The 27,489-nt window shown below is 43.9% G+C and overlaps 1 protein-coding gene across 4 annotated transcripts in view; it reads right to left on the bottom strand.

Annotated features, from left to right (window-relative positions):
* zfhx3b (zinc finger homeobox 3b) overlaps window positions 1-23,881 on the bottom strand; it is a 594,034-nt gene extending 570,153 nt beyond the window's left edge. For 3 of the 4 annotated variants that reach the window (XM_072517941.1, XM_072517942.1, XM_072517940.1), the window contains exon 1: window positions 23,552-23,881. The gene's annotated coding sequence lies outside the window, so the exon portion shown is untranslated. Of the gene's footprint in view, window positions 1-20,736; window positions 21,077-23,551 lie in introns of those variants that run through there. The other variant, XM_072517943.1, reaches the window with a different exon arrangement.
* Window positions 23,882-27,489: the final 3,608 nt, after the last annotated feature.

Below are 27,489 nucleotides of genomic sequence, written 5' to 3'. Positions count from 1 at the left end.
GTTCCATCCCAATTAGCATAGCCATCTTGTCAGTACCACCACCTCTCAACAAACCTAACTGACTTCCATACTATAAAGCGCCTGCATCATTTAATAATGGCTGTTCCAAATCGTAACAGTCGTTAAAAAGAGCAGCAAGAGGTGGTGGTGGAGACACCAAGTGCTACTTTGAAATTCACAAAGTCTCCTTCGACAATACATTTCAAACCCATGACCTCTACCACCGAGAAAGACAAAAACAGCATGCAGACACCACCACCTGCAGATTCCCCAGCAAGTCACTCACCATCCTGACTTGGAAATACATCACCGTTCCTTCACTACTGGGTCAAAAACCTAAAACTCCCTCCCTAACAGCACTCTGGGTGTACGTACACCACATGGACTGCAGCGGTTCAAGAAACCAGCTCCTTCTTGTGGTGGTATGCATAGATGGATGGCATGTGGTCTCCAGCCAGCAGGTGGCAGTACAAACACCCCATGCGGTCCCTAGACCAAGGTCATGTGACCTGTGACTCCCATCTAAGGGAAGACATCCTGCCATCTGCAGAAGAAGCTTGAGAGGGTAATGAGACATACAGCACGGTAGCACAATGGTTAGCACTGTGACTTCACAGCGCCAGGGCCCCAGGTTCAATTCCCGGCTGGGTCACTGTCTGTGCAGAGTCTGCACATTCTCCCCGTGTCTGTGTGGGTTTCCTCCGGGTGCTCCGGTTTCCTCCCACTAGTCCCGAAAGATGTGCTGTTAGGTAATTTGGACATTCTGAATTCTCCCTCTGTGTACCCGAACAGGCACCGGAATGTGGCGGCAAGGGGCTTTTCACAGTAACTTCATTGCAATGTACGCCTACTTGTGACAATAAAGATTGTCACAAGTAGTCACCAATGCAAGGAGCAAGTTCCAGAGGAGTAGTTAGCAGACTCCATGATAACGTGCTCAGTATCAGATTGCTATCTTACCACACGAGACTCAATAAAAGATTCTGGGGCGGGATTCTCCGACCCCCCCCCCGCCGGGTCGGAGAATCGCCGGGGGCTGGTGTGAATCCTGCCCCCGCCGTGTCCCGAAGTCTCCGCCACCAGAATCGCGCCGTGCCGGTCGGCGGTGGCGGGAATCGCGCCGGTTGGCGGGCCCACCCCCGCCGATTCTCCGGCCCGCGATGGGCCGAAGTCCCGCTGCAGGAATGCGTGTCCCGCCAGCGTGGATTAAACCACCTTTTGAACGGCGGGACAAGGCGGTGCGGGCAGGCTCCAGGGTCCTGGGGGGGGGGGGGCGCGGGGCGATCTGGCCCCAGGGGGTGCCCCCACGGTGGCCTGGCCCGCTATCGGGGCCCACCGATCCGCGGGCGGGCCTGTGCCATGGGGGCACTCTTTTTCTTTCGCCTTCGACATGGTCTTCACTATGGCGGAGGCGGAAGAGACCCCCTCCCCTGCGCATGGATGACGTCAGCAGCCGCTGACGCTCCCACGCATGCGTCGCCCGCCGAAGACCTTTCGGCCCTGGCTGGCGTGGCACCAAAGGCCTTTCCCGCCAGCCGGCGGAGCGCAAACCACTCCGGCGCGGGCCTAGCCCCTCAAGGTGTGGGTTGGCCCCTAAAGGTGCGGAGACTTCCGCACCTTTGGGGCGGCCCGACGCCGGAGTGGTTCCCGCCACTCCATTACGCTGGAACCCCCCGCCCCGCCGGGTAGGGGAGAATCACGCCCCTGATTTGGACAAATCGAAGCGTTTGGTGGATTCCTTTGTAAGTTACAAAGGACCAAACACAACACTTCCCAAGGACAATTTTCCACGAAAATAAAAAAGCGTGACGAAACATATTTGTTGCTTTGCCCACTCTACATTGCAAACTAAGATTCCATTGGCCACCATTGTGCCATTGATGCTCCAGAAATAGAGGGGCAGCAATTAAAACACTCACAAAGTAGATGCTATCATTTTATGTGGTGAGCAGTGTGCAAGTTCAAGAAGTTCCATCCTGGCAAAAGTTTGAACATACACTCTTGAGCTAGAAAGCATTAAAAAATAATAATAGATTCCAACAATCCACCTTGAGGGTCCCTAGTTCCATTACTTCGCCCAGCTGCAGATTCCACAGCAGACACACAGGCCACTGAACTGCCAGTCACTGAACGATGGGACGGTTAAAGTTTGCCTCTTGTCAGTTTTAATAAATACACAATGAAATACAAGGCCTTCCCAGCAAACACAGTCAATATTTGGCAAACATAATCCTTGCAACAGCGCTGGACCCTGCTGTGGTGAAGTTCTAAGTAAGGTAAAGTCTTCTCACAACACAAAGGCAAGAACTAGATCCAGTGTCACTTGGTTTTAAGACACTTATGAATCCACCGAATCTTTGACTAACTTTTGTTCCAAATGTTTTTTTGTCGGATATTTGTGACCACAAGTGATTTCAATTGAGAACTGAATATGATTGCCTTTATTGGAAAAAATACACAAGCTGGGGTACCAGAAACTTAGCCCAGAAAACCAATAACCACTTTCATGGTACGTTCATTTTGTGATTCTTACAATAACTGGTAAAGGTGCCTTTAATCACCAGCCTGATGTCCCTTGCAGTCTACAGACAGAAGTAGGCAATCCAACAGTTGGTGCAATTCAGTTTATGCTATTCAATACTAAGATTCCCTTTAGAAGTTTCCTCTTTAATATTCACATGTTCCTTCTTCCAGAATTGTGATGTTAGAGTGGCTAATCCCATTATATACGTCATGCTTATCATTTCTGGTACAAAACATATCCAGATTGGCAATGTATGTGAAATATGTATTTCATTATTTAGTAAGTTAATGCTGGGCGATACTATCAGGAAAATATAGTACAGGTCTCCAGGGATTATACCGAAGCTGTACAATGCATTGGTCAGGCTCCACTTAGAGCACTGTGTTCAATTCTGCTCACTTTGTCACAGTAAATATATATCTGCATTACAAAGGCTGATTCCAAGGGTAAAGGGGATGAGCTACAAGGAAAGATTAGAGTAACGCGAGCAATATTGTTTATAGAGAAGGTATTTGTAATTAAAAGGAGCAGGGACATAACTAAGGAATATAAAATATTAACTAGAAATGATTAGTTGAAAAGGTAATATTAGTTTAAATAAAGCAGTAAAGTAGGTCTAAAGAATATAAAGCCAAATTAGTGAAAGGTATGCTAAGTTTAAAACAAGAACATTTAGTGGACTTGCAAAATGCAGCTGGATATGATAATGAGTCCGTCGAGGTACTGTAAAGAGCTTTGGGAGGGCGAATGGTTTTCTCCTTCTTCTTGATATTCATTATTTACAGGCCAGGACTTCCTCCACCTTCAAGTTCATTTCCTTCCTCTCATCATTTGGTCATATGCCGTTTGACTTCATGCTGGTGTGGGTAAAATTTCTTAGAGGTTTTCCCAGTGTCTCTTGGAAACCAGCTGCAATCCCTGTCACCACAGTAAGTTAAGTCGATCCTATATGATTCTGATAAGGAATTTGCAGGCTTGCAATTTCTATGGAAATACCACACTTGGAAAAAACCCCAGCAATTCCGTTACATCACAATGGACGTTATGGCTAACCTGTAGAAGAATCACAAACCTATCTACATCATAGCGCAGTCTCTTGTATTTGCACAAGGCTCTGCCCTTTATTTTCCTGTTTCTCCTAGTCTCCTCTTGGTCTTCCACCTCCGCTTTCACTTCCCCCCCCCCCAAACACACACCACCCAAACGCCATTGCACTGTCTGCCCGCATAAGTGTTAATCCATGCCCGAGAGTAACTTCAGGAAGACGTTTGTTCTGCTGCACCATTCCATTCTGGGGGAAGACCTGGCCTATTCTCAGCACCCCACACAGTGAAGCATCTGTAGCTGTGATGGCAGAGAGACCAATTGAGTCTGCAGCCTCCACGGATTGTGCTCCAAATAAATTCTACACAACTCTCTGGCTGCATGCTTATAATCTTGGCAACAGGGCAGTAACCCTTTAGTGAATACTACTCCCAACCCCACACCATACCACTACCACCCTCCCTAGCCCACAAACGAAAAGCTGAAGTTAAACAGTAACATAGTAGAAACCATCTGCTTTCAGTTCAGTTTGGTTCAATCTGACCATTTTACAATGACAATCAGTTTTGTCTTAACTTCCTTTACGCCACACCAAAATACACTGGTTAGAGACAGAAATCAGTGCATTGTTGGCTTTTAATACGAAGGGTAACTTAGGAGCCATTCATGTTTTCGAAAGAAGAGCAGCTATTTTAAATTAAAATGTCAGCATTATGCTCCACTTTCTCAGCTTGTGACTGAAGTAGAAGCATTTCAAATGTACTTAGTCAAATAGAAAGCTGCATGTTTTTTTTATATTTTAAAAAAATTGGTAACCATCCAACATAATTTGCTTTCAACAAATAACAGAAGTTGCTGACCAGGCAGCTAAATCAGATGTGGAAATGCAGCACAAATAATGCTCTGGGCTGTCCTGAAATATCAAGGACCAACGCAGGTCAAACTAAACACTTTGCTAAAGTTAGATATGTTTTAGGTTTATGAATCTGGATTTTGGCTCTTTAATTCCTCAGTTGCCTGAAGCTGCTAAACACGAAACTTAGCCTATTTTACTCTGCAGCTTGAGTCGATAGAATCTGCTGAAGGCAGCCAGTAGGCACTCGTGAGACTGACATTTGCACTTTGTGAACTCCTTCCCTTAACCCTTCCTTTCAGAAAACTGCTTTGACTTCCAATGAAAAACTACTTCTCATTATGTTAAATAGATGCTAACCCTGTCCTCCAGAGAGGGGAAAAAAAGGCCGCTGCAGATGTTTAAAGCCCTCTCAGCCCATCCTCAGTAGAACAATTACATCAATTTGCATTCCAGTTGAAGCTGGATTAGTAGTGGAATGCCTTTTCCACTGTGCGGGTGAAAAAAAAGGAGGTGGGGAGGGGGTGAAAGAGATTTTCTTTCTCTACTTCATTCCTAAATCTAAGACGCTACACTTTCATGAAACAATTGCCTATTGGAAACAATTTTCCAGTGCACTAAATACTTATCAAAGTTAAAAGGAGAAAACATTTCTAAAAAGCTAAGTGGACGTCAGGATCATGGTGCATTACCAAAGGAGCGACTCCTGTTGCTTTGATCCTTTCTGTTGCTACAGAAACAGACTCCGCTCCTTTTTTTAGTTAATCAAAACCAAATTATTTAGGAATGCGGCAAGACAGGTTGGAGTCTTGGACTTCTTTTGTCTTCACAGATTTTGAAAAAGAAAAGTACGGAAGAAAAGAATAAAAATGAAACAAATATTGTCTCCCGGACATGAAATGATAATGAGGAAAGAGGAATTGAAAACATACTTCTTACATTTAACCATCTGACTGTCCAAATATATATCTAGAAACAAAGGGAGTGAACAATTACGCATCTCTATTTAAACAGTGCCCTATTGCATGGCCTTCAATCTAAAGGCCACATTTGAATATCATTAAGTCAAACTCCTACTAAACTCATGTCTATTTCTGATAACTCAGCTGCTTCTGATAGTTCAATGTAGCCAAATCCTATGATAGTTGCACTGGCCTCCAAGTAGAAATAAATTAGGCTTTTATATATATGTGTATTTACACACACACATACAAAAAATAATAAAAATAGGTAAAGAAAGACAAATTGTCTAAAATAACGTGTAGTTCATTGCATATACATAACGACAAAATATAAAAGAATTGCAGCACTCACTTGTTTATTTTACGCTCTTATACACCTGAGCGCTACAAAAGCTCCCCCATGTTGGAGACAGAAGTGGGCGTTGGGGTGGTAATGGGGTTCCAGTCTACGATTCGATACACCCAGTCAACCTCTAATCTGACCCTCGGGAGACATGCAAGGAATAAAGGTCCTATCTTAGGAAATCCTGCTGGTTAGCAGCATCACTTTGAGCTAAGATCTGCTGACATGTTGCAAAATGTGCAAAGCCCCTTGTGCTCTTCATCGGGGTAGGTTTTCCTTTGGACAAGACAACATCTGCAGTAGTAGCCTAAATATTAGTCCATTGTTAGGCTAAATTCTACACAGAGTTTCTTTGGTCCATGATATTGACATGACCGAGTCGCACGGGTATGTACACCACCCACCAAGTACGTGGTACACACTTGTGCGACTCGGCCAATGTTGTCTACCTCATACGCTGCAGGAAAGGATGTCCCGAAGCGTGGTACATTGGCGAGACCATGCCGACGCTGCGACAACGAATGAACGGACATCGTGCGACAATCACCAGGCAGGAATGTTCCCTTCCAGTCGGGGAACACTTCAGCAGTCAAGGGCATTCAGCTACTGATCTAGGGTAAAGCGTTCTCCAAGGTGGCCTTCAGGACGCGCGACAACGCAGAATCGCTGAGCAGAAACTTATAGCCAAGTTCCGCACATATGAGTGCGGCTTCAACCGGGACCTGGGATTTATGTCGCATTACATTCATCCCCCACCATCTGGCCTGGGCTTGCAAAATCCTACCAACTGCCCTGGTTTGAGACAATTCACACCTCTTTAACCTGGGGTTACCCCTATCTCTGGATCTGGAAACACTTAATTAACTGCAAATGCTCGCATTCGAAGCATTGTCTTGCATCTTTGAATTTGTCGATATATATGCTTCTGGAACATACCTCTTCATTCACCTGAGGAAGGAGCAGTGCTCCGAAAGCTAGTGTTTGAAACAAACCTGTTGGACTTTAACCTGGTGTTGTATGACTTTTTACTGTAAACATTGTTACAGTCAAATGAACACAACTCACTGGGGTAAAACACCAATGGAAGTGGTCATACTGATGTGTGACTCTTTTAGGTATGCACTAATAGGTTGTCCCAATCACAAGGTTTTCTTTAAATTTCCAATTTATTACCAAGGACTGAAAGTACTTGGCAGGAAGATGCCCTCTGTTCACCTATCGAGGCACTGCAGTACATGCAATCTATCAAGTAACTTTCACATGACAAAGTATCAGCTTGAAAACGTGCCTCAGGACTTATAATACAAATGTAAATGTCTCATTTTGGCAGTTCTCGGTTGTTTCTTTATTTCTGTGTAAAATATAGTCCTGCAGCAGGGTTGGGAACAGCAGCCATTGCACTATGGCGGAAAGGGTAGTGAATGAGTTAACAGACAAGACTGTAAGCAGACAACCTGACTAGGTATAAAATGGGCAGTTTGACACAACATGGGAAAATGGTGCCGGAGCACAACCAAAGTGGCGTGCGCAAGAAAGGGAGCCTAGAACCACAGTCACATGGAATTAGAGTAAGAAGGAGCTTCATTTGTGCACCAAAAGTGGGAGGAAATGTGTAAATAAGACCCACGGTGATAGGCCATCCAAAGGGCTAACACTGTTCCTGCATGTTTGTAGTAGATGATTATTTTAAAATTCAAATCATTTCATACATTAAAAACATTTCACATGCAGTGTGCACTAAATGTAGATGAATACAACAAAGATCTAGCAAAGTAATGAAATCTTACATTCTGTTACCTCCACGAAGCTCCCCTCCTAAGTGGAGCACAACAGGTAAAAACAAAAGGGCATTTCTTCCTCATTTGCAGGCTGTTCTCCACCATTTATCCAGCTCTAGTGTGAAGGGCAAAGATTAACTGGCCTGTGAGGCCCACTGACACTACAATTGGCTGTCTCAATTCAGAAACATACTAGATAGAGAAGGTTTTCCTTAAACATGGAATCACTTTTCCATCACCTGCACCACTTGCAGCTTTGATGCTGGTAAACAAAATGGGATTATGCAGAACTGAAACAAAAGAACACTTGAGGTTAAGGATTGACACGAGAAACAGGATAGAATTTTGGTTTACCTTGATGAAACTGTTAGTTGACTGATCTACCAGAGGGGAGAAGCAGAAGTTGCCTCAAGGTATAGCAAGTGGCATCCCACTTGCAATTTTCACTTTCTTTCCACTGACAAGTCGTACAGAGAAGGTAAATATTATGCCAAGCAAATTGTAAATAGATAATCCTCTTTTATAGCCTCCATGTCAGAAGTCAGGGGACTCTGCAGCACTTATCCACAAAATACGAAAATAAGGTAACGGATAGACTCACCTATTACTCAATTATTACTGAACACCATGAAAAGGTCCTAAATAGTTAAGTATATACACGAGTAACCAGTTGCACGTAAGGTGTGCAAGAAATCGGAAATGGTTAGGTCCGTCCATATACATGCAAAGTAATGAAGGATTCAGATTTGTGAAAATCATGCCCTTCCCGCCCATATACTGAATATATGCAAGCCTCCGGTTCCCCTTCTTTTCCAACATGCAAAATGGCACTTCAGCTGGATATATTGCTCACAATGTTCTGTTATAGTGACAATGGATGGGAGGTGATTTTGGTACGAACATGATGGCTGGATGATGGTGTAGGCACAAGAGAGCAATGCCTGTGGAAGAGGAAACATACAAGATTTGTAGAGGTGCTGAAGTCAATTCTAAAAGCATGCCATTTGTCAGACGCAAGTGCATTTTACTAATTGCACTTTGGAACAACAAGCCACAGAACACTGTTTCAGGAAGTCAAGCCACTATCACTTGGAAAGTTCACTATGCTTCAGCTTGTAAGCTCTGGGTTGTACAGGCAAATATTTTAAAAATATTTTTTTAATGTTAATTTATTCAGAATTTGCTCCAAGCAGCAGCACTCCGCAAATGCATCCAACACATTGTGCCTTTCAATTAAAAACATAAGGTGGCACAAACTTAAAAGTCGAAGAACAATGATATGAAGGAAGATTTTTGAAAGATAGCAAAATGTATAAAAGAACCAACACAAATAACATATGTATGTTGTGGAGACTTCTTCAGAGCTAGCAGATCAAATCTGGATTGCTTGCAGGTGATCGGCAGTAAACTAGAAAGCATTTAAGTTTAAGTGGTGTATGCTGCATTATGCTCAAATGTATAGCCAACATCAATGGTGGCAGCTTTAAGCAAAACACTGATTTCTCTCTTACCAAGACTTCCCATAGTACAGCTACATATCTGGCACCACCACCAATGTAATTAATGACAAATAAACTACTTGTTTACTTTTAAAAGAAAATCTGCACTGGGAACATTTGTTGCTCAAATCTGGACTGCGCTTTCACAATGTACAAGTAATGAGACACCAGCTGGAGAAATTCTCCGTCTGACCACAGTGCCAACTCAAAGACAGAAGAAAAAGCAGCCCGCAATTGCACTTAAAAGTGCAAACTTTATAAACTTGGACTCTTTTACTCAGATTACAACCCAATTCTCAAAAAACAAAAGGGGAAAGAAATTACATCAACCTTTGAGCAGAAACCTCGGCACAGTTGAACCAGGAAGGTGCCCCTGCTTCACAGAACTGGCGACTTTGTAGCTCAAAACTATCTCAGAGACAGGTCTGTGGAAATCCTGAAGAACGCCAGGGGCTCCTTCCTTCAGAAAGGAAAATCTAAACACCACACACTTTTATTCTTAAACACGAGTCCTGGCACTTTTTCATCCATGTGTGCACAGTTACCCAAACATTAAACTTCTGATCGTTTCAGAATCCCACCCCCACCCTTTAAAAAAAAGTGCAGAGTCTCACGCTCACAAAGGTTTAAAAAAGCACTTTTAAAAATATATATATATATGTTTCCCAAAATGCTTTGAGGCTCGGGGCCAATCAGATAAAATGACAAAACGTAAAACATGGGCGACTGAAAAGTGTCAGTAAAACATAAAAGTTTCCAGCCTATCAAAACACAGCTTCAAACTCCATATTGGAATCAGCCAGTGCAGAGGTTAACATTCTAAAATATGAACAAAATGTATCCAGGAGTGTGGGAGGAACGAGCCCTTCTCGTATCTGAGGTACAAATATGCTCAGCTCACTAACTTGGCAGCATAACAATAGCCCAATGTAATTAAACCAGCTATCAGTTGTTAACATTTGCATATAAATGCATGCACAAATCACTGTAAAACAAGCCACAGCAAGTCAGTCTATTAGCATACGCAAATGCACCCCGCACAGCCCTGTAGGTAGGTCACAGCATCGCTCAGTTTGAGTGAGTGAGCTGACAAGCTTCATGCAGGGTCAAAGCTCCATCTGTCAGGAACTTGAAATACAAATATTAATGTTCTACCTGGAAACTGGTGCAGGCCACGGCTGGCTCCTTACAGGGCATAAAACATACTTCCTTTCCTCTCTCCTGTCAAGTGACATCACACTTGCAATTAAAAAAAAAGAGAATCTTGAGGCAGATATGGTAAACTGTAACACCCACTCCTCCTCACATTGGGTGTCTGCAAACATCATTGGTTGCAGCTTAAAAAGAGAGACGCAGATTCTGCATTACCACCCAATAACACCATGGCTTTGAAAGGGAATGCAGGCGATTCTTAAGGAGTTTTCATCTCTTATCGCTGATTTCAGGCCATATTGGATTTTTTCCAAAAATGAGCTACTTTGGTTGTTTTGTGGATGACCCCACTCCGAAAGGAGGTGAAATTAATCTTTAGGAAATGACAAAACAAAATGCTGAAAGACTGCCCTCAAAATACTGCAACAAAATTGGCAATGCATAATGTACAGTGGTAAACAAGGATTCTAAATACATTTAGGAAAGTACATTCTTCTCTGAAAAGCTAAGGAAAAGAGGAACGAAAAATCAGCAGTTGTATAGAATATGCCGTTCTCCTCTCCATAATTCCCCCAAGTTTCAAATATTGTGTGGAAGTCAGTAAGAGAATGTGAAGTAGCTTCGCAGAGTGCAGAGTCCTTTAGATTCTTGAACAACTCACAACTTTCTACATACTGACAGAGGCAGCCTTCCTGCCCACCTTACGGACAACTCACTGGTGGGGACATAAAATGGAGGGATGGAATAAATAATCAGTACACACTTAAACATTTCTATATTTTCACATGTGGGAATACAAATCTTGACGGTGGTGTTTCTTGTACCTATTGAGCTTTTCATCCATTCTGTAACTGTCGTACAACTTTCCTCTTTCCTGCTGGTCATGGATCTTTCCCTCATAAGTTAAATTTGCTTTTCTCCTTTATAATCGGTTGCTTTCTGCTTTATTCAATTGTCAAGCTTCTCTCCATATTCCACTTTCTCCCAAATTCACTGTCTAGAAAGGAAATGCCATTACACCCTCAAAACAAAACTACCCAAATCAAATTCCTCCAATAAATTTACATCCACTTGTCACTTCCTTGCTTCTCAATACGCTGTCAAACAAACAGAAATAAAAACAAATTGTGAACGTACCCACAGGCACAGGACCAGATTTTGAATAGACTGAGTTGGGAAATTTTGAGCCACCTTAATAAAAAGTATTCCGAAATTAGCAATTTTCTCTGGCCACAGGGTAGGCAAGTGCCAAGGTGGGCTGGGTGGAAGGCCCCTCCCGGTTCTCTACCGCTTCAAGCCGGTTGTTTTTGAGGTTAGGCCATTGAGCCCTCACGCACAGCTCCTCATACCGTCCCTGCCAACTCAATTACAACGTATGCTCTGCATCCACCTCCCAATGGCCTCTCATACCCTCCATGCAACCACTATGATCATTCACCCAGTCTCCTGAGCTGCAATATGAAGTTGAAAATAATAAATGTCTAAGAATCTAATACAACTCCCATTCATAAAGTCCATTCAAATTAATCTATTATAAAAACAAACAAACTTCTATTCAGCACCCATATTAAAGAAAGATAATCCTTTCATAGATTCTTCAAACTGAAAACTGTGAACTCAGAACCCCCTGCTGAGACAATTATTGTTTGTGAAATTTAGCCAAGCATTTATGACATATTGCTAGCCCTTTGGTAAATACCAACAAAGGCCTCTATTGAAACTGCATGATCAGAGGCCAATTTTTCGGAGCATAAGTCAGTCAATCAAAATAGTCCAGCATTTTTTTAAAAAAAGTCTCAGATAGCAGTGGCTTTTTTTTAAAGTTTATAGAGCGGAGCATTTAAAAATCTTCAGATCATGAGCCCTTAAATTGAATGTACCTATCCTTGAAGAGTATTTACATCTACTCCATCAATTTGTAATTCCCATACGGCGAGTTAAGGCCCTTGCAACAGGAAAAAGGGATCTGTTTGAATTTAGCAGTAAGCTCAAATGGACCTGAATGTGAGTGTCCATCCTGTGAATCACTCTCTGCTTCATTTCCCCTACCATCAAAAATTGGATCTGCAGGGGGCGGGGGGGGGGGGCATGTGGCACAGTGGTTAGCACTGGGACTACGGTGCTGAGGATCCGGGTTCGACTCCCGGCCCTGGGTCACTGTTTGCACATTCTCCCTGTGTCTGCATGGGTTTCACCCCCACAACCCAAAGATGTGCAGGTTAGGTGGATAGGCCATGCTAAATTGCCCGTTAATTTGAAAAATAATAATTGGGTACTCTAAATTTAAAAAGAAAAATTGGATCTGTCAGAAATGATGAGGCAGGATTTCCTTATCTGTGTCCTGCCCACCGTTTTTAAAGGACGCAGTGTCTTTCCGACTTCACAAAAATCTGGCCCATTGTTTCAATTTACTCACAAAAAACACAACAACTCCATTGTGTTATTTGTACATTATCTGGGTGATTAATTGTTGTCAGGTGGTGGACATTAACTGGAGCTTCACCTGTGCTTGATACATATATATAATATAATAATCTTTATTAGTGTCATAAGTCGTCTTACATTAACACTGCAATGAAGTTACTGTGAAAATCCCCTAATCACGACACTCCGGCGCCTGTTTGGGTACTCGGAGGGAGAATTCAGAATGTCCAATTCACCTAACACGCACGTCTTTCGGGACTTAAGGGAGGAAACCGGAGACCCCGGGGGAAACCCACGCAGACATGGGGAGAACGTGCAAACTCCTCACAGGCAGTGACCCACGTCTGGAATTGAACCCGGGTCTCTGACGCTGTGAGGCAGAAGCACTAACCACTGTGCCGCCGTGCTGCCCTATAATATACTCGCCTTTTCTATAAAAAAGCAGACTATAACTGTGGTAGTTACACCTGGAGGTACAAATGTGTGTCACTGTAAATAAAAGCTTAAAGAATTGCAAAAGGATCAGAGGTCCCCTACCATTACCCTTCATGATCTAGCTATGTGGAAAAGAACACACTCATCCTCTGACTATCCTGGCACTGAGTTTGCTTCTTTCCCACTCTCACACATTTTCCATTCTCACCCAGTCAACAGTCACCATGCACAAGAAAGCATGTTACAAATCAGGATAACACACATGCAGAGGAGTCCACTGCTAATGCAAGTGATGCAAACTTCCAGGAACCACTGCACAGCTAGAGCCACAGTGCATGCACAAAAGAACAGTCTGCTGAGTACATGGAGGGGGGGAAGAATGAAAAAGTGGAGGAAAATTCTACTACTGAGCGAATGGTCGAAAATCACAGACTCTGCTGGGAGCAAGACAAATAGTTCCTGAAAAGTTTATGGGCCTACAAATTCCAACATAACACCAACAATGGAAATTAATTTAAAAATATGTTTTAATCCACTAGTCACCCCATGTCATAAAATGCGCAGGTACACAATACTATAACTGGCTGAGCTATACCTTCCTCATGTCACAATTGATCATGACACTGAACATTAATCTGAAAGCTACATACCATTTTACCTTAACCGTGTGAGACACAAGTTACTGATCAAGTACAATTGGACTTTTCAAATGCAAAACTGCAGTTATCAGCTGTGCACCCATCTCTGGGTTTCTAACCGATCCAAAATGTGTACTTCTGGGTTATTTTTTTTAAACGAGGAGAAAGGTGAGCCGGGGGTTTCCATCTGATCAAGAGGCACGGGGGGGAAGGGGGAGGGGGACAAAAGGTGAGGAGGGGGCTGGGAGAGCAAAAGCCGAGTATGACGTCTGGGGGAGAAAAAGGAGAGGCGGCTAGGGGGGAAAAGGCGAGGAGGGTGCTGGGGGAGCAAAAGGTGAGGAGGCTAGGGGAGAAAAGGCGAGAAATGGGCTGGGGAAACAGAAAGTGAGGAGGGGGCTGGGGGAGCAAAAGTTGAGGAGGCTGGGGGAGCAAAAAGGAGAGGAGGGGCTATGGGAGCAAAAGGCGAGGAGGTGGCTGGAGGAGCAAACAGCGAGGTGGGCTGAGGGAGGAAAAGGCGAGGATGGGGGCTGAGGGAGGAAAAGGCGAGGAAGGGGCTGGAGGCGCAAAAGGCGAGGAGGTGGCTGGGGAGCAAAAGGCGAGGTGGAGAGCTAGAGGAGCAAGCAGTGAGGTGGAGGGCGAGGGAGGACAAGGCGAGGTGGAGGGCTGGAGGAGCAAACAGTGAGGTGGGGGCTGGAGGAGCAAACAGCGAGGTGGAGGGCTGAGGGAGGAAAATGTGAGGTGGAGGGCTGAGGGAGGAAAATGCGAGGTGGAGGGTTGGAGGAGGAAAAGGCGAGGTGGAGGGCTGAGGAAGGAAAAGGCAACGGTGAGGACTGAGGGAAGAAAATGCGAGATGGAGGGCTGAGGGAAGAAAAGGCGAGGTGGAGGGCTGAGGGAAGAAAAGGCAAGGTGGAGGGCTGAGGGAGGAAAAGGCGAGGTGGAGGGCTGAGGGAGGAAAAGGTGAGGCGGAGGGCTGAGGGAAGAACAGGCGAGGTGGAGGGCTGAGGGAAGAAACGGTGAGGTGGAGGGCTGAGGGAAGAAAAGGCAAGGTGGCGGGCTGAGGGAGGAAAAGGCAACGTAGAGGGCTGAGGGAGGAAAAGGCAACGTGGAGGGCTGAGGGAAGAAAAGGCGAGGTGGAGGGCTGAGGGAGGAAAAGGCGAGGTGGAGGGCTGAGGGAGGAAAAGGTGAGGCGGTGGGCTGAGGGAAGAACAGGCGAGGTGGAGGGCTGAGGGAAGAAACGGTGAGGTGGAGGGCTGAGGGAAGAAAAGGCAAGGTGGCGGGCTGAGGGAGGAAAAGGCAACGTAGAGGGCTGAGGGAGGAAAAGGCAACGTGGAGGGCTGAGGGAAGAAAAGGCGAGGTGGAGGGCTGAGGGAGGAAAAGGCGAGGTGGAGGGCTGAGGGAGGAAAAGGTGAGGCGGTGGGCTGAGGGAAGAACAGGCGAGGTGGAGGGCTGAGGGAAGAAACGATGAGGTGGAGGGCTGAGGGAAGAAAAGGCAACGTAGAGGGCTGAGGGAGGAAAAGGCAAGGTGGAGGGCTGAGGGAGGAAAAGGTGAGGTGGAGGGCTGCGGGAGGAAAAGGTGAGGTGGAGGGCTGAGGGAGGAAAAGGTGAGGTGGAGGGCTGAGGGAGGAAAAGGTGAGGCGGTGGGCTGAGGGACGAACAGGCGAGGTGGAGGGCTGAGGGAAGAAACGGTGAGGTGGAGGGCTGAGGGAAGAAAAGGCAACGTAGAGGGCTGAGGGAGGAAATGGGATGGTGGAGGGCTGAGGGAGGAAAAGGTGAGGTGGAGGGCTGAGGGAGGAAAAGGTGAGGCGGAGGGCTGAGGGAAGAACAGGCGAGGTGGAGGGCTCAGGGAAGAAACAGTGAGGTGGAGGGCTGAGGGAAGAAAAGACAACGTAGAGGGCTGAGGGAGGAAAAGGCAAGGTGGAGGGCTGGGGAGGAAAAGGTGAGGTGGAGGGCTGAGGGAGGAAAAGGTGAGGTGGAGGGCTGAGGGAGAAAAAGGTGAGGTGGAGGGCTGGAGGTGGAAACAGAGAGGTGTAGGACTGGAGGAAGAAAAGGCGAGGTAGAGGCCGAGGGAGGAAACTGCGAGGTGGAGGGCTGGGGAGGAAAAGGTGAGGTGGAGGGCTGAGGGAGAAAACAGCAAATTGGAGGGCTGGGGGAGCAAACAGTGAGGTGGAGGGCTGAAGGAGCATACAGCGACATGGAGGGCTGGAGGAAGAAAAGGTTAGATGGGGGGCTGAGGGCGGAAAACGTGAGGTGGAGGGCTGAGGGAGGAAAACGCGAGGTGGAGGGCTGGGGGAGCAAACAGCGATGTGAAGGGCTGGAGGAGCAAAGAGCAAGGTGGAGGGCTGAGGGAGGAAAACGTGAGGTGGAGGGCTGGGGATGAAAAGGCGAGGTGGAGAGCTGGACGAGCAAACAATGAGGTGGAGAGCTGGAGGAGCAAAGAGCAAGGTGGAGGGCTGAGTGAGGAAAAGGTGAGGTGGAGGGCTGAGGGAGTAAAAGGCGAGATGGAGGGCTTAGGGAGGAAAAGGTGAGGTGGAGTGCTGGGGAGGAAAAGGCGAGGTGGAGGGCTGGGGAGGAAAAGGCGAGTTGGAGGGCTGGGGGAGCAAATGCGAGGTGGAAGACAAAAGGTGGAGGGATAAAAATGGACAAACACTTTCCAAGGGGTAACTCATCACTTCTGATTTCCATTAAACTGAAATACACTTAGAAACGCAGAGCAAAAGACTATATCTTAATTGGCCAAGCAGGATAATCGACAGCAAGCCAAAATTTCTGGTTTATGGGTACCCAAGGGGACAATGTCATGATAGATACTTCCCTAATTATCTACATGTCAATTCCATCTCAAACCCAGATAGTACACCCAATATGTTTTATATAGTCAACGCCAAGATAGACAGGCCCTGATGATAGCTTATTTTAATATTGTTCATTGCAGGAATATTAAAACGGTTTTAATATTGGTGCTTCATTAACTGAGATTTCAGGAGTCTGGCATCAAGACTTTCATCCTGATATTTATGATACTAAATCCAACTTCTTTATCCTGATTAGAGACTCTAGGTCCAGTTTTTAAGGGTCAATAAATCTTCTGGCCAGAATAGGTGAGCTCAATTCCTGGAATCTCAATTAAAAGTACCAATATGAAAACAACTTTGCAGACGAGCTAAAATTCAATATTAATAAGTCATAACATTGTATCCAGGGATTAAGAATACAAATTGAAAGTGCCACTGTTAAAACAACACCAGTGGTATGTAACAATGGATTTCAATTCTCAATATGTCAGTGTTAATTTGTAAGAGTGTGGGGAATAACACAGTGACATATGCCAGTCCACTTCAAGTACTCATCATATTTTATGCATTAGCATTTTATTAGTTCTTTTATAAACAGAAGAAAGACAAAAGATCATATCTATGCTGCATGTTTCATTTTTGTTTCTTCACCTTCATTTACTAAAGCTACCTTATGAGCCTCCCTACCTTTTCACCTCTGAATCCCCTCTGTGGCCCAGATCTTCAAATATCAATGTGACGGGTAGAATACGAGTGGGTGCCATGCCACCAATACCAGACACAAGAAAATGACAAAGAGCAGCCTGGGACAATCATCTATCTTTCTGTCGCTTTTGGGAGAGGCTGCCTCTGCTCAGTACCTCTCTAAAATAGCACAGCTGAGATACGGAATTCACCAAGCAGAGAAACAGAGCTGATGAATGCATTTTCTGCAATGTGTTGCACCATGATTACATGTGTCATTCCTATTTTGGGTCGTTTTTTTTTAATAAAGGGAGAAAAACTTGTCTATAATAGCTTTTATTTGAAAGCTTTTAATATATCGATGCACCACAGTTTAATGACTGTATTTGAATCCAGGAGAAGTGAGAATGCGGCTAAGGAAGCATAATCATGACCGGAGAGGGGAAAAAAGAACTGGAGCCTATAACAATGCTGCAAACTGGCCACGTGAACATTAGAGCCACTTTAAATGCTGAAAAAGGTATCTAAGTGTTGTCAGAGACCAGTCAGAAACTACATAGGTCCTTTGAGACTATGGTAAATACTTCTGTACCAAGGTCAAAAAGCAAGAACGGGTTTTAGTGTTTATTCAGGAAACACGGAGTCTTGAGAAAGTCGGTTGTTCCATTATCTATAAGTGCTTCACAGCATCCAGAATTAAACTGGTACAAAAGTAATTTGTGCAAATATTAAACAAATAGCAGTGCATAGCGTTTTGGACACTACAATGTAAATTTGGTACACAGAGAGTTAAAGAGGAATCTTTTAACTCAGTATTTTTTTTAACGTCTCATTCCTACAAAACAATTAGACCAGCTACAATTAACTTTATAGAATCATTGTTATATCTGATACACTATGGCATACACGCTCCCAAAGTGTTGGTCAAGTTACTTCCCCTTTCCCTATATGGCAGTTACATACTGAAATGCAAATCGAGCTGAAACAAACCTTGTTTGAACTAGCCTCTGTTCTCAGCCAGTACCTGGTTTGTTTTAGGTGTACACGTACAGTTCAAAACCTGTTCAACTTAGCTTCTCCCCCCATACTAGCTCAGTTACACTAAAGATCATTCTTCCAGCAGAATGCCTGCTCTGAATCTAAGCAGATGTAAGCTTTACGTGAACTACGGCCGCTTCAGCCTCTGCTTGTTCCCACCCATTCTTGGCCTACATTACTCATTCTTTCCCAGCACATTTCAAACAAAAATGGACTGCGGACAAGGCTTTAATAATTTCAGCTCTTTATCTTCTACTGTTTAGTTTCTGTTCAGCTCTTTAGGAAATGACATAGAAAGGAGGCAATGAGTGACTTCACTCATCAACAAAGGATTAGTACTACACTGCTTACCTTCTTCCCAGTTGCATACTATGTATCGTTAAGTTGAACTATTCCTATTGACTCAGTTTGTCAATATATTCATTAATTTTCACATACTCATACCGTCTTACACAGATAAGAGAATGAAAAAAATACTTTTTCTATTTACAATAATGAGTACATTGTGTTGTGGAGGATTTAGATTTGATAAATGGAAGGGAAGACTAAATCGAGAACATAATTCCATGTCCCCTACAGCAACGACCATAGCTACAATACCAAACACAATTATTGTACCCAGCTTCGAAGCTTATGCAAATTTACACAAACATACATAATGTGCCAGCAAGCATTTCATTCAAAGCCTTGTGTTAAACAATGTTCAAGCGAAGGTTAATCTGAATCATTCTGCCTTGCTGCTCAATTCGGCTTGCCGTGCAAAGCCTGACATCTACAGTTCTGTCTGGCATCGTCAAGGGCTGCATCATTTCCCACACTGCTATGGAGCAAGCTTTCGCTTTGCAGCACAGGTACCTGAACACACTCACGGCCCTTTATTCCTGGCCTCGGCAATTCATTTTAGGCCTTGACTCAATCAATCTACCACCAACACAGGACAACCTGCTTCTTTGACTCATCTAAGTAAGATGAAACTCCATTTGTTCAAGCTGAGCACCAGACGGCCAAGAAAGTACAAATAATTAGGAATTCTGATCAATGGAAGTACCCTATCTATTTACTATAATATTAATGCTCGATACATAAAAGATGGAGTTTGATTTCCATTTACTCCAAGTTTAGATAGCACGGAATTTAAGTACTAAATTTTATTAGTAGGGTGAAATCAAAATACATTTTTGTAGCACTGTTCAACAGCTATGAAAAAATTAATAGGAATAGGCTTTTTGTTCTAATATTCTCTAAGCAAATTTAAAACTCCAACTTGCTGCATTTCTGAATGCAAGCCGGAAATATTAAAAGCACCGCCAATTTAAAATACTTAAAATTAGCAAATGCAAAAATATCACATTTGCAGACCCATAAATGCCCCGGGACACATTTTAAATGATTTTATTACAATACTGAACATTTACTATAAGCAGTGTGCATATAAGTTCCAATAGCACATCTAAATATAGCCTGGGTTTTGCCCAAAAAAATTAAACCAAGCTGTTTCCGCAAGGATTTAATATTAACTGTTGCCGCACAAATACACACAATACAAAACATTCCATCAATGAGCCACTTTGGACTGTTTTCACTTGGTGCCCTTCTCTTTTTTGGTGGGAGAAGGCATCAAGCAAAGAGTGACTGGCTCAGTTCTGTCAAATGACAAATAGCCTCTGAAGGCATTAAAGGCTTGCATAGGTTTCTGACACCACTGTGCTTTCAAAATACCAAACATTAAGGAGCCCCTCCCCACACACATAGACAAGCCTTGCCAATTTAGAATTACAAGCAATTTATTGGTAAACACTATTGTTCTTAATGCCTGTAGATAAGCTTTTTTTTAACTATTGTGCTTGGAATAGACGAAAGCCTGGCTTATATTAGTTTTTAATTTCTGAGGGGCCCCAATTATCATTTAAAGGCATACGTTAGAGGGATAAAATGGTTACATCTCGCTATCGACACCACAGGTCAATTGATGAAAAAAGGCAAAACATCTCCCTTCTTTTTGTAGTGGCTGCTCCACTGAGGTCGTCCACATCTTTTCAAGTGAACTATCTTACTGTAGATGAGTTTAGTGGTTTAAAGGCACCAGCTCTGGTGCATTTAAAAAGAGTCCTGAAGATGAATTAACATACAATACATACACTGAATGGCCACTGATCTAATCGGCCAGTGCATACCCTAACACTAAATTCCAGTCTTGGGAGACACCTAAATGACAAATGGAAACTATCAAGCTTAGAGGGAAGAAAAGATCCTGGTCAGTTACAATTCGTCAATCATTTGTGTGTATTAAAATGAATATAATTTATAAAAGCAAGTGTCAACACAACTGCAAAACACCATGCCCCAATGAAGCAGTATTAACAGCAACTTGTAGTCTTTAATTTTTAATGTCATTTACTTTCAGGTTACACAATGAAATAAAAGCTGAAAATGGACTGTATATTTCGTTTGGATGGAAATGCATAATTTAAGTTTGCGGTCCTTTTGTATTGTTTATGAAGAATATTACCTGTATACATTTCTATCCCATTTCTTATCATGTAAATGGATATACTGTACGGATCACTTACATTGGCTTGGAGATGCTTGTGATCAAACTGCACTTAAGAAGCATTTGAGTCCAATTTCTAAATGTGGTAGCTCCAATTAAAAACGCGTCAAACAAAATTTCTACCGTGCTGTAGTGTCTGGGCCGGCGACTCTCAATCTGGGACCTTCACTTGTAAGTGTTACAGGGTTAGAGGCACACGCACCAACTGTGCTGATTTAAAAATAGGTCTGGCTAGGCAATCTGCAACAGACCTGAATGTGGACGTGTCAAGAAGCAGCACCACACACACACAAAATGTCCCGCAATTAGAGTACAGCATTATTATAGTTTGAGAAATATAAATAAATAATTGCTGATCACGACCCTGACACCTCCCCTTTGTGCTCTCTCCCCCCCCCCCCCCCCCCCCGCACCACTCCTCCTCCTCCAAGCTCCCCTCCCCTGTAGTTAACTGGAATAACTGGTCCGATGTGCGGTGCCTTTGCACAGTCAAAATGCAGTGAAATCGGATCCTCGGCGGTGACCATGTTTCTGCCAGAACTTCCGAGCGATGTGTCTCTGCAGGCAAACACCTGGCGGGAGGCTGGCTGGGCGACAGGCGGCGTGGATCAGCTCCTGACCCTGCTCGGCGCATCCTCTCTCTTCCCCTCCGCCGCCATGCACGCACCTCCCGTCCGCCGTACGAACTCGGGCTGACCCGGGCGGGAGGGGGCGGGGAGGGAGTGCAGCCTGGGGAAGCGGGGGGGGGGGGGGGGGGGGAGGAGATCCTGCCCCAATCTCCAACCTAATCATTCAAATATAACATTTGGTTGCCACAAGAATTCGAATTCGGCATCTACATCATCTATATTCGCGTCGAAAATTTGAAATATATATATTTTTTTCTTTTTTCCAAAACAAAATACCCAATTGCAAGGGAATCTCGTCGGATCTGTGTACTGAATAAACTTTGCGATCTCCATTGATTTTTGTGTGTGTGTGTACAAAAGTCATAAAAATCGCCTTCGATCTGATATCAGATGCCCCGAAATGGTGTGTTGGCGGCACAAATGATCTCAATGACTGACTGATGTGTCCTCGTTCCCTATTGAGCCTCGATTATCCGTTCATCTCATCTCGCATCTCCCCTCCACTTCACTTCTGCTCTCCTGTTACTCCACTTGATTTTTTTTTTTACTTCTCTCTCTCTCTCTACCTTTCTCCGTCTCAAGTCTCTTCAGCGAGTCCACCTCATTTTTTGTTGTTGTTATTGTTGCCCCCGATCGACCCCTTCCTTCCCTGCCGTCTGGCTCTCCTGATCAAATCTCCCAGTCTCCCTGATGAGAGTCGATCCCATCCCCTTTTCTTTTTAATTTCTCTGCCTTGTCTCGTCCCAATCTGGCTTCTTCTCACTCCCCCCCCCCCCCCCCTCACACTCCTGGATCTGCCAACAACACAGCATCTCTCCCTCCTCGCCGATCCGCTCTCCCCCTGCATTCTCCCTTGTTTTCATCTTCTCCGTCCCCTCTATCGCCCTTTGCCCTTTTTCCTTCCTCCCTCCCTGCCTTTCATCTTGCCGTTTTCACTCTCTGCCCCGTCCGTTCTCTCCTCTCTTATCTTCCAGCCCTCGACCCCCTTCCTCTGACCCCCCAATCTCTCTATCTATCTCTTCCCCTTCCTCCTCTCCACCCCCCCCCCCTTCCTTTCGCTCTGACCCGCTTATCTCTCCCCTTGCCCTTTCTGTCACTCTCATTCTGAACGATTTCCCCTTTCCTTCGCTCTTTCTTTCATTCGCTACATCTCTCTCTCTCTCTCTCTCTCCCTGTCTACCTCCGGGATTTCTCCTCCGATCTGAGTGCCGCTCGCTGACTCTCCGGCTCTTTTTAAACACATTCTCCAAAACCGATCGATCACATGTGACTCTGAGTATCCGAAAATAAAGTCAACACGGGATCAAGGCTTTCCTACATTCAGCTTGCCCCCCCACCACCACCCCTCCCCTCCTTCCCCTCCCCTCAACATCCCAGGAACTGAGAAAAGAATGAAAACAAAATCCTGAAAAAGAAATGTTTTAAAATACAAGAGAGAGAGAGAGAGAAAACTCTCTAACCCCGCCGTCTTCCGATCCCGGGACTCGAGGAGGAGGAGGGAGAGAGAGAGAGAGAAAATCAAAATGAAGAACTTGGAAATCCAACCTCTTTTAGTCAACTGCATCCCAACTAACACATCCAGGGACAGAGAGAGACCAAACAGGACGGAGAAAGAAAGCCCCGAGCCCGGCCACAGAAGCAAAGCGAAATCCCCCTCGCTCCCTTTCCCTCGGAGAAAGACGGACCCTCACGCCGAGCTCCAAGCTTCATCTCCCGGCTACGACCCCAAGGCAGCTGCCGGCACTTCCAGCCCTCAGTCCCGCGCTCGCATCGTGGCGTCTCCGGCAGCCCCAGCTCTCATCCTCTCTATCACCACTAAATAGATAGCCATTTACTTCAACAGGGACCGCTTGCAACCCTTAAAACATTGCATTAAAAAAATGACCATAAGGGGGGTCGAGACTCTGTTGACGGCTGGTCAAGATCAGGTTGGTGCGGATGTAAACATAACAGGTAAAAAAATAATAATAATAAACTTCAGTATTCAAAGTTCTGCTCGGATGCGGTTGTATTTATCATGACCATTTGCAAATGATAATATTTTTTTTAAAGTACAAGTGGGGAGGGGGGGGGGGGTTGAAGCTTCAGGCTGGCGGAGGAAGAGAAAGAGAGGGGCGCTGGCGATTGACTATAATTAACACATCCACAAAGAAGCAAAGTGGCAAGAGAGAGCGAGAGAGAGAGAGAGAAAAAGTTGAAACTTACGATTTTCCACCGTCTGCTGTTTGTAAAAAGAGAATGGTGTAATCCAGATCAGCTCGTAAAGATCCCATACAAAGAATCCTCAGGGCCCGGCGACACTCGCATTAGGACAGGCAGGACATTCCAGGAGCAAAAATTTCAGCGATCGCGGTGGAAAAGAGGGCGAAACTCGCAATGAAAAAAGTCGATGGATCTTTATTCTGCTAATTAGTTTCCGTGCAAAAATGGCTGTGATTAATTCAGTGCGCATGTGCTTCATTACGAAGGCACGACGGGAAGGGCTAATTAGCAACCTCGGATCAATATTCAAGTGACGCTTTTCGGAGTCAGCCACAAAGTCAAGAATATAGAGAGATATATTTATAAAATGAAAAATACTGACTGCCACACAAATGCAAGCGGGAGGAGGAGGAGGGGGGGCAGAGGAAATAAAGAATCTACTGTATATGTATAATAATAAGGCGATCTGCTTAAAACTCCAACCCCTCTGCATAGATTTATTAATTCCAGCCCTGATTAACAGGGGTCCCTGCTAGCTCTTCCCAAGACGTCGTGGGTTTTTTTTCACTCTCTCTCTCTCTTTTACCCCCTCCAACTATTAAGCGATCGTTTTATGGACAGATTGTCTTTAATTTCTCAATCCTCCCTTTACACACATACATAAAACACAAGCATTAGCTGCAAGACAATATCACCATGCGAGCATTCCTGGAAGATTATGATTTTTATTTTGGGGGGGGGGGGGGGATTTTGCCACAATGTTGCACACGCGAAGTGCTGATTTTCTCAGATCGTTAAGCTTCTAAGATTTTTTTTCTTTTTTAGGCAGAAAAACCTTACCAGCCAACATTTTGGGATTAATTCATTTTTCTGACAGTGGGCAGATTTCCCCCCAGGATCAAGCCTTTTAAACTGTCTTTTAAAAATTTTAAATAAAACACACACTTTACATTACTTTTCAATTGACGAATAAACTCAATTCTCTTAAATTTCTCAGAACTTTACGTTTGAATGCATAGAGCTGGGAAACACACTTTTGAGAAACTTGCGCTCGGAAAGGTAAATTCCTTTCCCTGTTTCGCGATTTCAAATACAGTATTTCATTTCACAAAGAATTACATTAAGAGACGAAGTGCAGTATTTCCGCCTTTTTCTAAATGCATTAATACTAATTTATCATCACGTTTAAAAATGCCAATTTCCCTATTTTTGCTGTTGGATATTATTGAGAATCCACATTTCTTAGGCACCGGTGTTGGTTTTTTTTTGTTCATTCACCTTTCCCATGTATTGCAGACAGCATCTACATTGTCAAAATAAATAAGGTTATAAAACGGTTCAAGTGCAATTTAAACTGAAATGGTAGAATATTTTAGATTACATCTGCTTCTCCCAACTTTCCCGCTGTCCGCATTGTCTTGAGAGAGTTGATGATTTGAGGAGGGGGGAGAGAAGAAAGGAGAACCTCATTGTCAGGACCACATTTCAGAAATAAACATATCAGACAAATTTACTGGTAGCAGAGTCAGGGAAATCTGGGAAAACACACACTTGCTTGTGCGGGTTATCGTCAGAGTTTCCTAGTGCTACAATCGCTCGAATTGGAATTGAAAGTGTTTCAGTCACTGTATTGAGCGGATGTAACGGAATTTGCTGTGATCGATCGGCGATCTTTCGAACTGTTTTCAGGCTTGTTTGGGAGTTAATAAAATGAAATAAACCAACTACACAAATAAAACCCAAGAGTTTGAACACAGTGTCGAATGCCACAGGAATAGCCAATATCAACAATTATCAACACTGCTCTATAATTATTTAACCGCTGGATCAATAGCAACTATATCTGCATTAAATATATAGTTTTCTACGTGTCCTCAAATTAAAAAAACGAGACAGGAAGCAAGCTACTGCGGCGCAAACCCTGGTGAATATACTTTGCATTTCATTTTTTTTGTTGCTATTTCTCCATCTTTTTCTCCCAAATCTGCCCTGCTAAGTTCCTGATAAATCTTTTTTCGGCGCTTACATCATTTTTTAAAAAAACAGCAACATCTACTGTTGTACATGTTCATCTCGATCCCTTAAGAGAAAACGCGTCGAGGAGGAATATTTCCTTATGTGCCCTATTTACAATGCATTATTATCCGCGGAAATATCCCGAGCTTGTCCTAATCAAGCTCTATCGAGAGTAGGAAAATCAGCCTGAAATACATGTCAAAATTACCAATTGTTATCTTCCTGCAAGCTTCCTATTCCTGTTTCTATATATGTAATATATTTCAATGTATGTATAATATGCCTTGATGAATAAAACATGGATTGCTAAGGCAGAGATTGTGTACAACAATTAGATATTTGGAGAATTGTAGTTGCTCTTAAAGCGACATGGTGCTGGTGCCTGGGCAGTCCAGTGCTGGGATTTCATGATACCGCGGTGCTTGTTTGGGGTAGATCAGCGGGGTCTGGGGTCTCTCTCTCTCTCTCTCTACCTCTCCCTGTGTTTTCTTTCTGGATGAAATGATAGTGGAATTGAATGAATGAATGAAGGATGGGTTGACGGTAGTTGTGTCTGGCTGGGTTTTTTTTTGCAGGTGCAATGGCAGCGCCCTCTGATGTTCAACACTGACCGCCCTAAGCACTTCTCATCTCTCCTTCCCAACCTCCTCCACACCCCCAGCTGTAAATACGTACATGCAGCAAACAACAAATCTAACATCTTCTCATAAATGCGCCCGACTAGCCGAGCTATTACACGGGCTTAGATTGAAACGGGGGAGTGGGGTGGGTAGAGAGAGAAGATACATTTGATTACCGAAAGGGAATATCAAAAATGGAAAAACAAATCTGTGTCGAAATAATTTGCAATATATTTCCCGTTAAAATAATAGTTAACGCCTTCCCTTGTTCAGTGTGACCTTTGTGTACCTTTCTACCTGCTGAAAGGTTCAGATTAACAAATGTTACCGTAACTTTCTTTTTAAAAATCGTTTCCAATTAAGACATGCGTTTTTAATCATTTTCAGACAATTCACGTTGCGACTTAAAAACTATGTTCGACTTTATGAAACTAAAGTTCAAATTCTTGCCCCGTGCGGATTCTTCACCCACCGCAATACTGATTCAGAGCCACGTAGTTTTGCGCGTCCAAGGGAGGGGTGCTTAATTAATAATGGATCATGATTTTATTAATTAGTATCGCCTCAGGTTCAGTGTGAAAGTGCATGTTTTGGATCAAGTTAACGAATATTTCAGCGCAAACGGGGCAATTGCGTTATCTTCGCGCCAAGGATTAAGCAGTTTGCTCAAGTTTAAATGTCATCTAACAGTTTCAGGGATTGGACTTTGATGTTTTGAATTAGTTACATCGAATACCAACGCTGAAAATTACCGTTTACATTTTGCACAGCGAGGTGCGGGAGCCAAGTGTTACACTAAAGGGTATTTGTAAATTGCAGGTGCTCGGTTATTGTATGTGTGTGTTTGTGTATATATGTGTATATATACAAAGCTGAGCACAGTAATAAATATTGGTGAAATCATCTCAAAAGAAAAGTCGACTGAGCTCTTTTTTTCAAACTGATTGTTTTAGGCTTTGATGTCTGCTAAACAATTTTGGCAATAAGATTACAATGGAAATAAATCGGCGGTGTAGAGCGCTGATTCCCATTAACAACATGATGTATGAAGCACATTTTAGCATTTCTGTCAAAAACGACTCTTCATTCCACAAATGAAAAAGGATACATCTCATAAAACGTTTACCTCGAAATAATTAATGCAAATCAAGTTCAACAATTTTATCATGGAAAAAGGCACGCGCATCTGCTGGCTTTTGCCCAAAAAGAAAGGTGCTAGACGAAAATAAAACTTTGATGGATGACAAAGTACTGTGTTTATTTCTCACTTTGAACGCGGGCAATGTACTTTAACTAATGCATAGA

Source organism: Scyliorhinus torazame, chromosome 10 (assembly GCF_047496885.1).
Source record: "Scyliorhinus torazame isolate Kashiwa2021f chromosome 10, sScyTor2.1, whole genome shotgun sequence".
In the NCBI taxonomy this organism is placed as follows: domain Eukaryota; kingdom Metazoa; phylum Chordata; class Chondrichthyes; order Carcharhiniformes; family Scyliorhinidae; genus Scyliorhinus; species Scyliorhinus torazame.
Note: the sequence above shows the minus strand (reverse complement) of the source record. Positions and strands in the feature narration are given on the sequence as shown.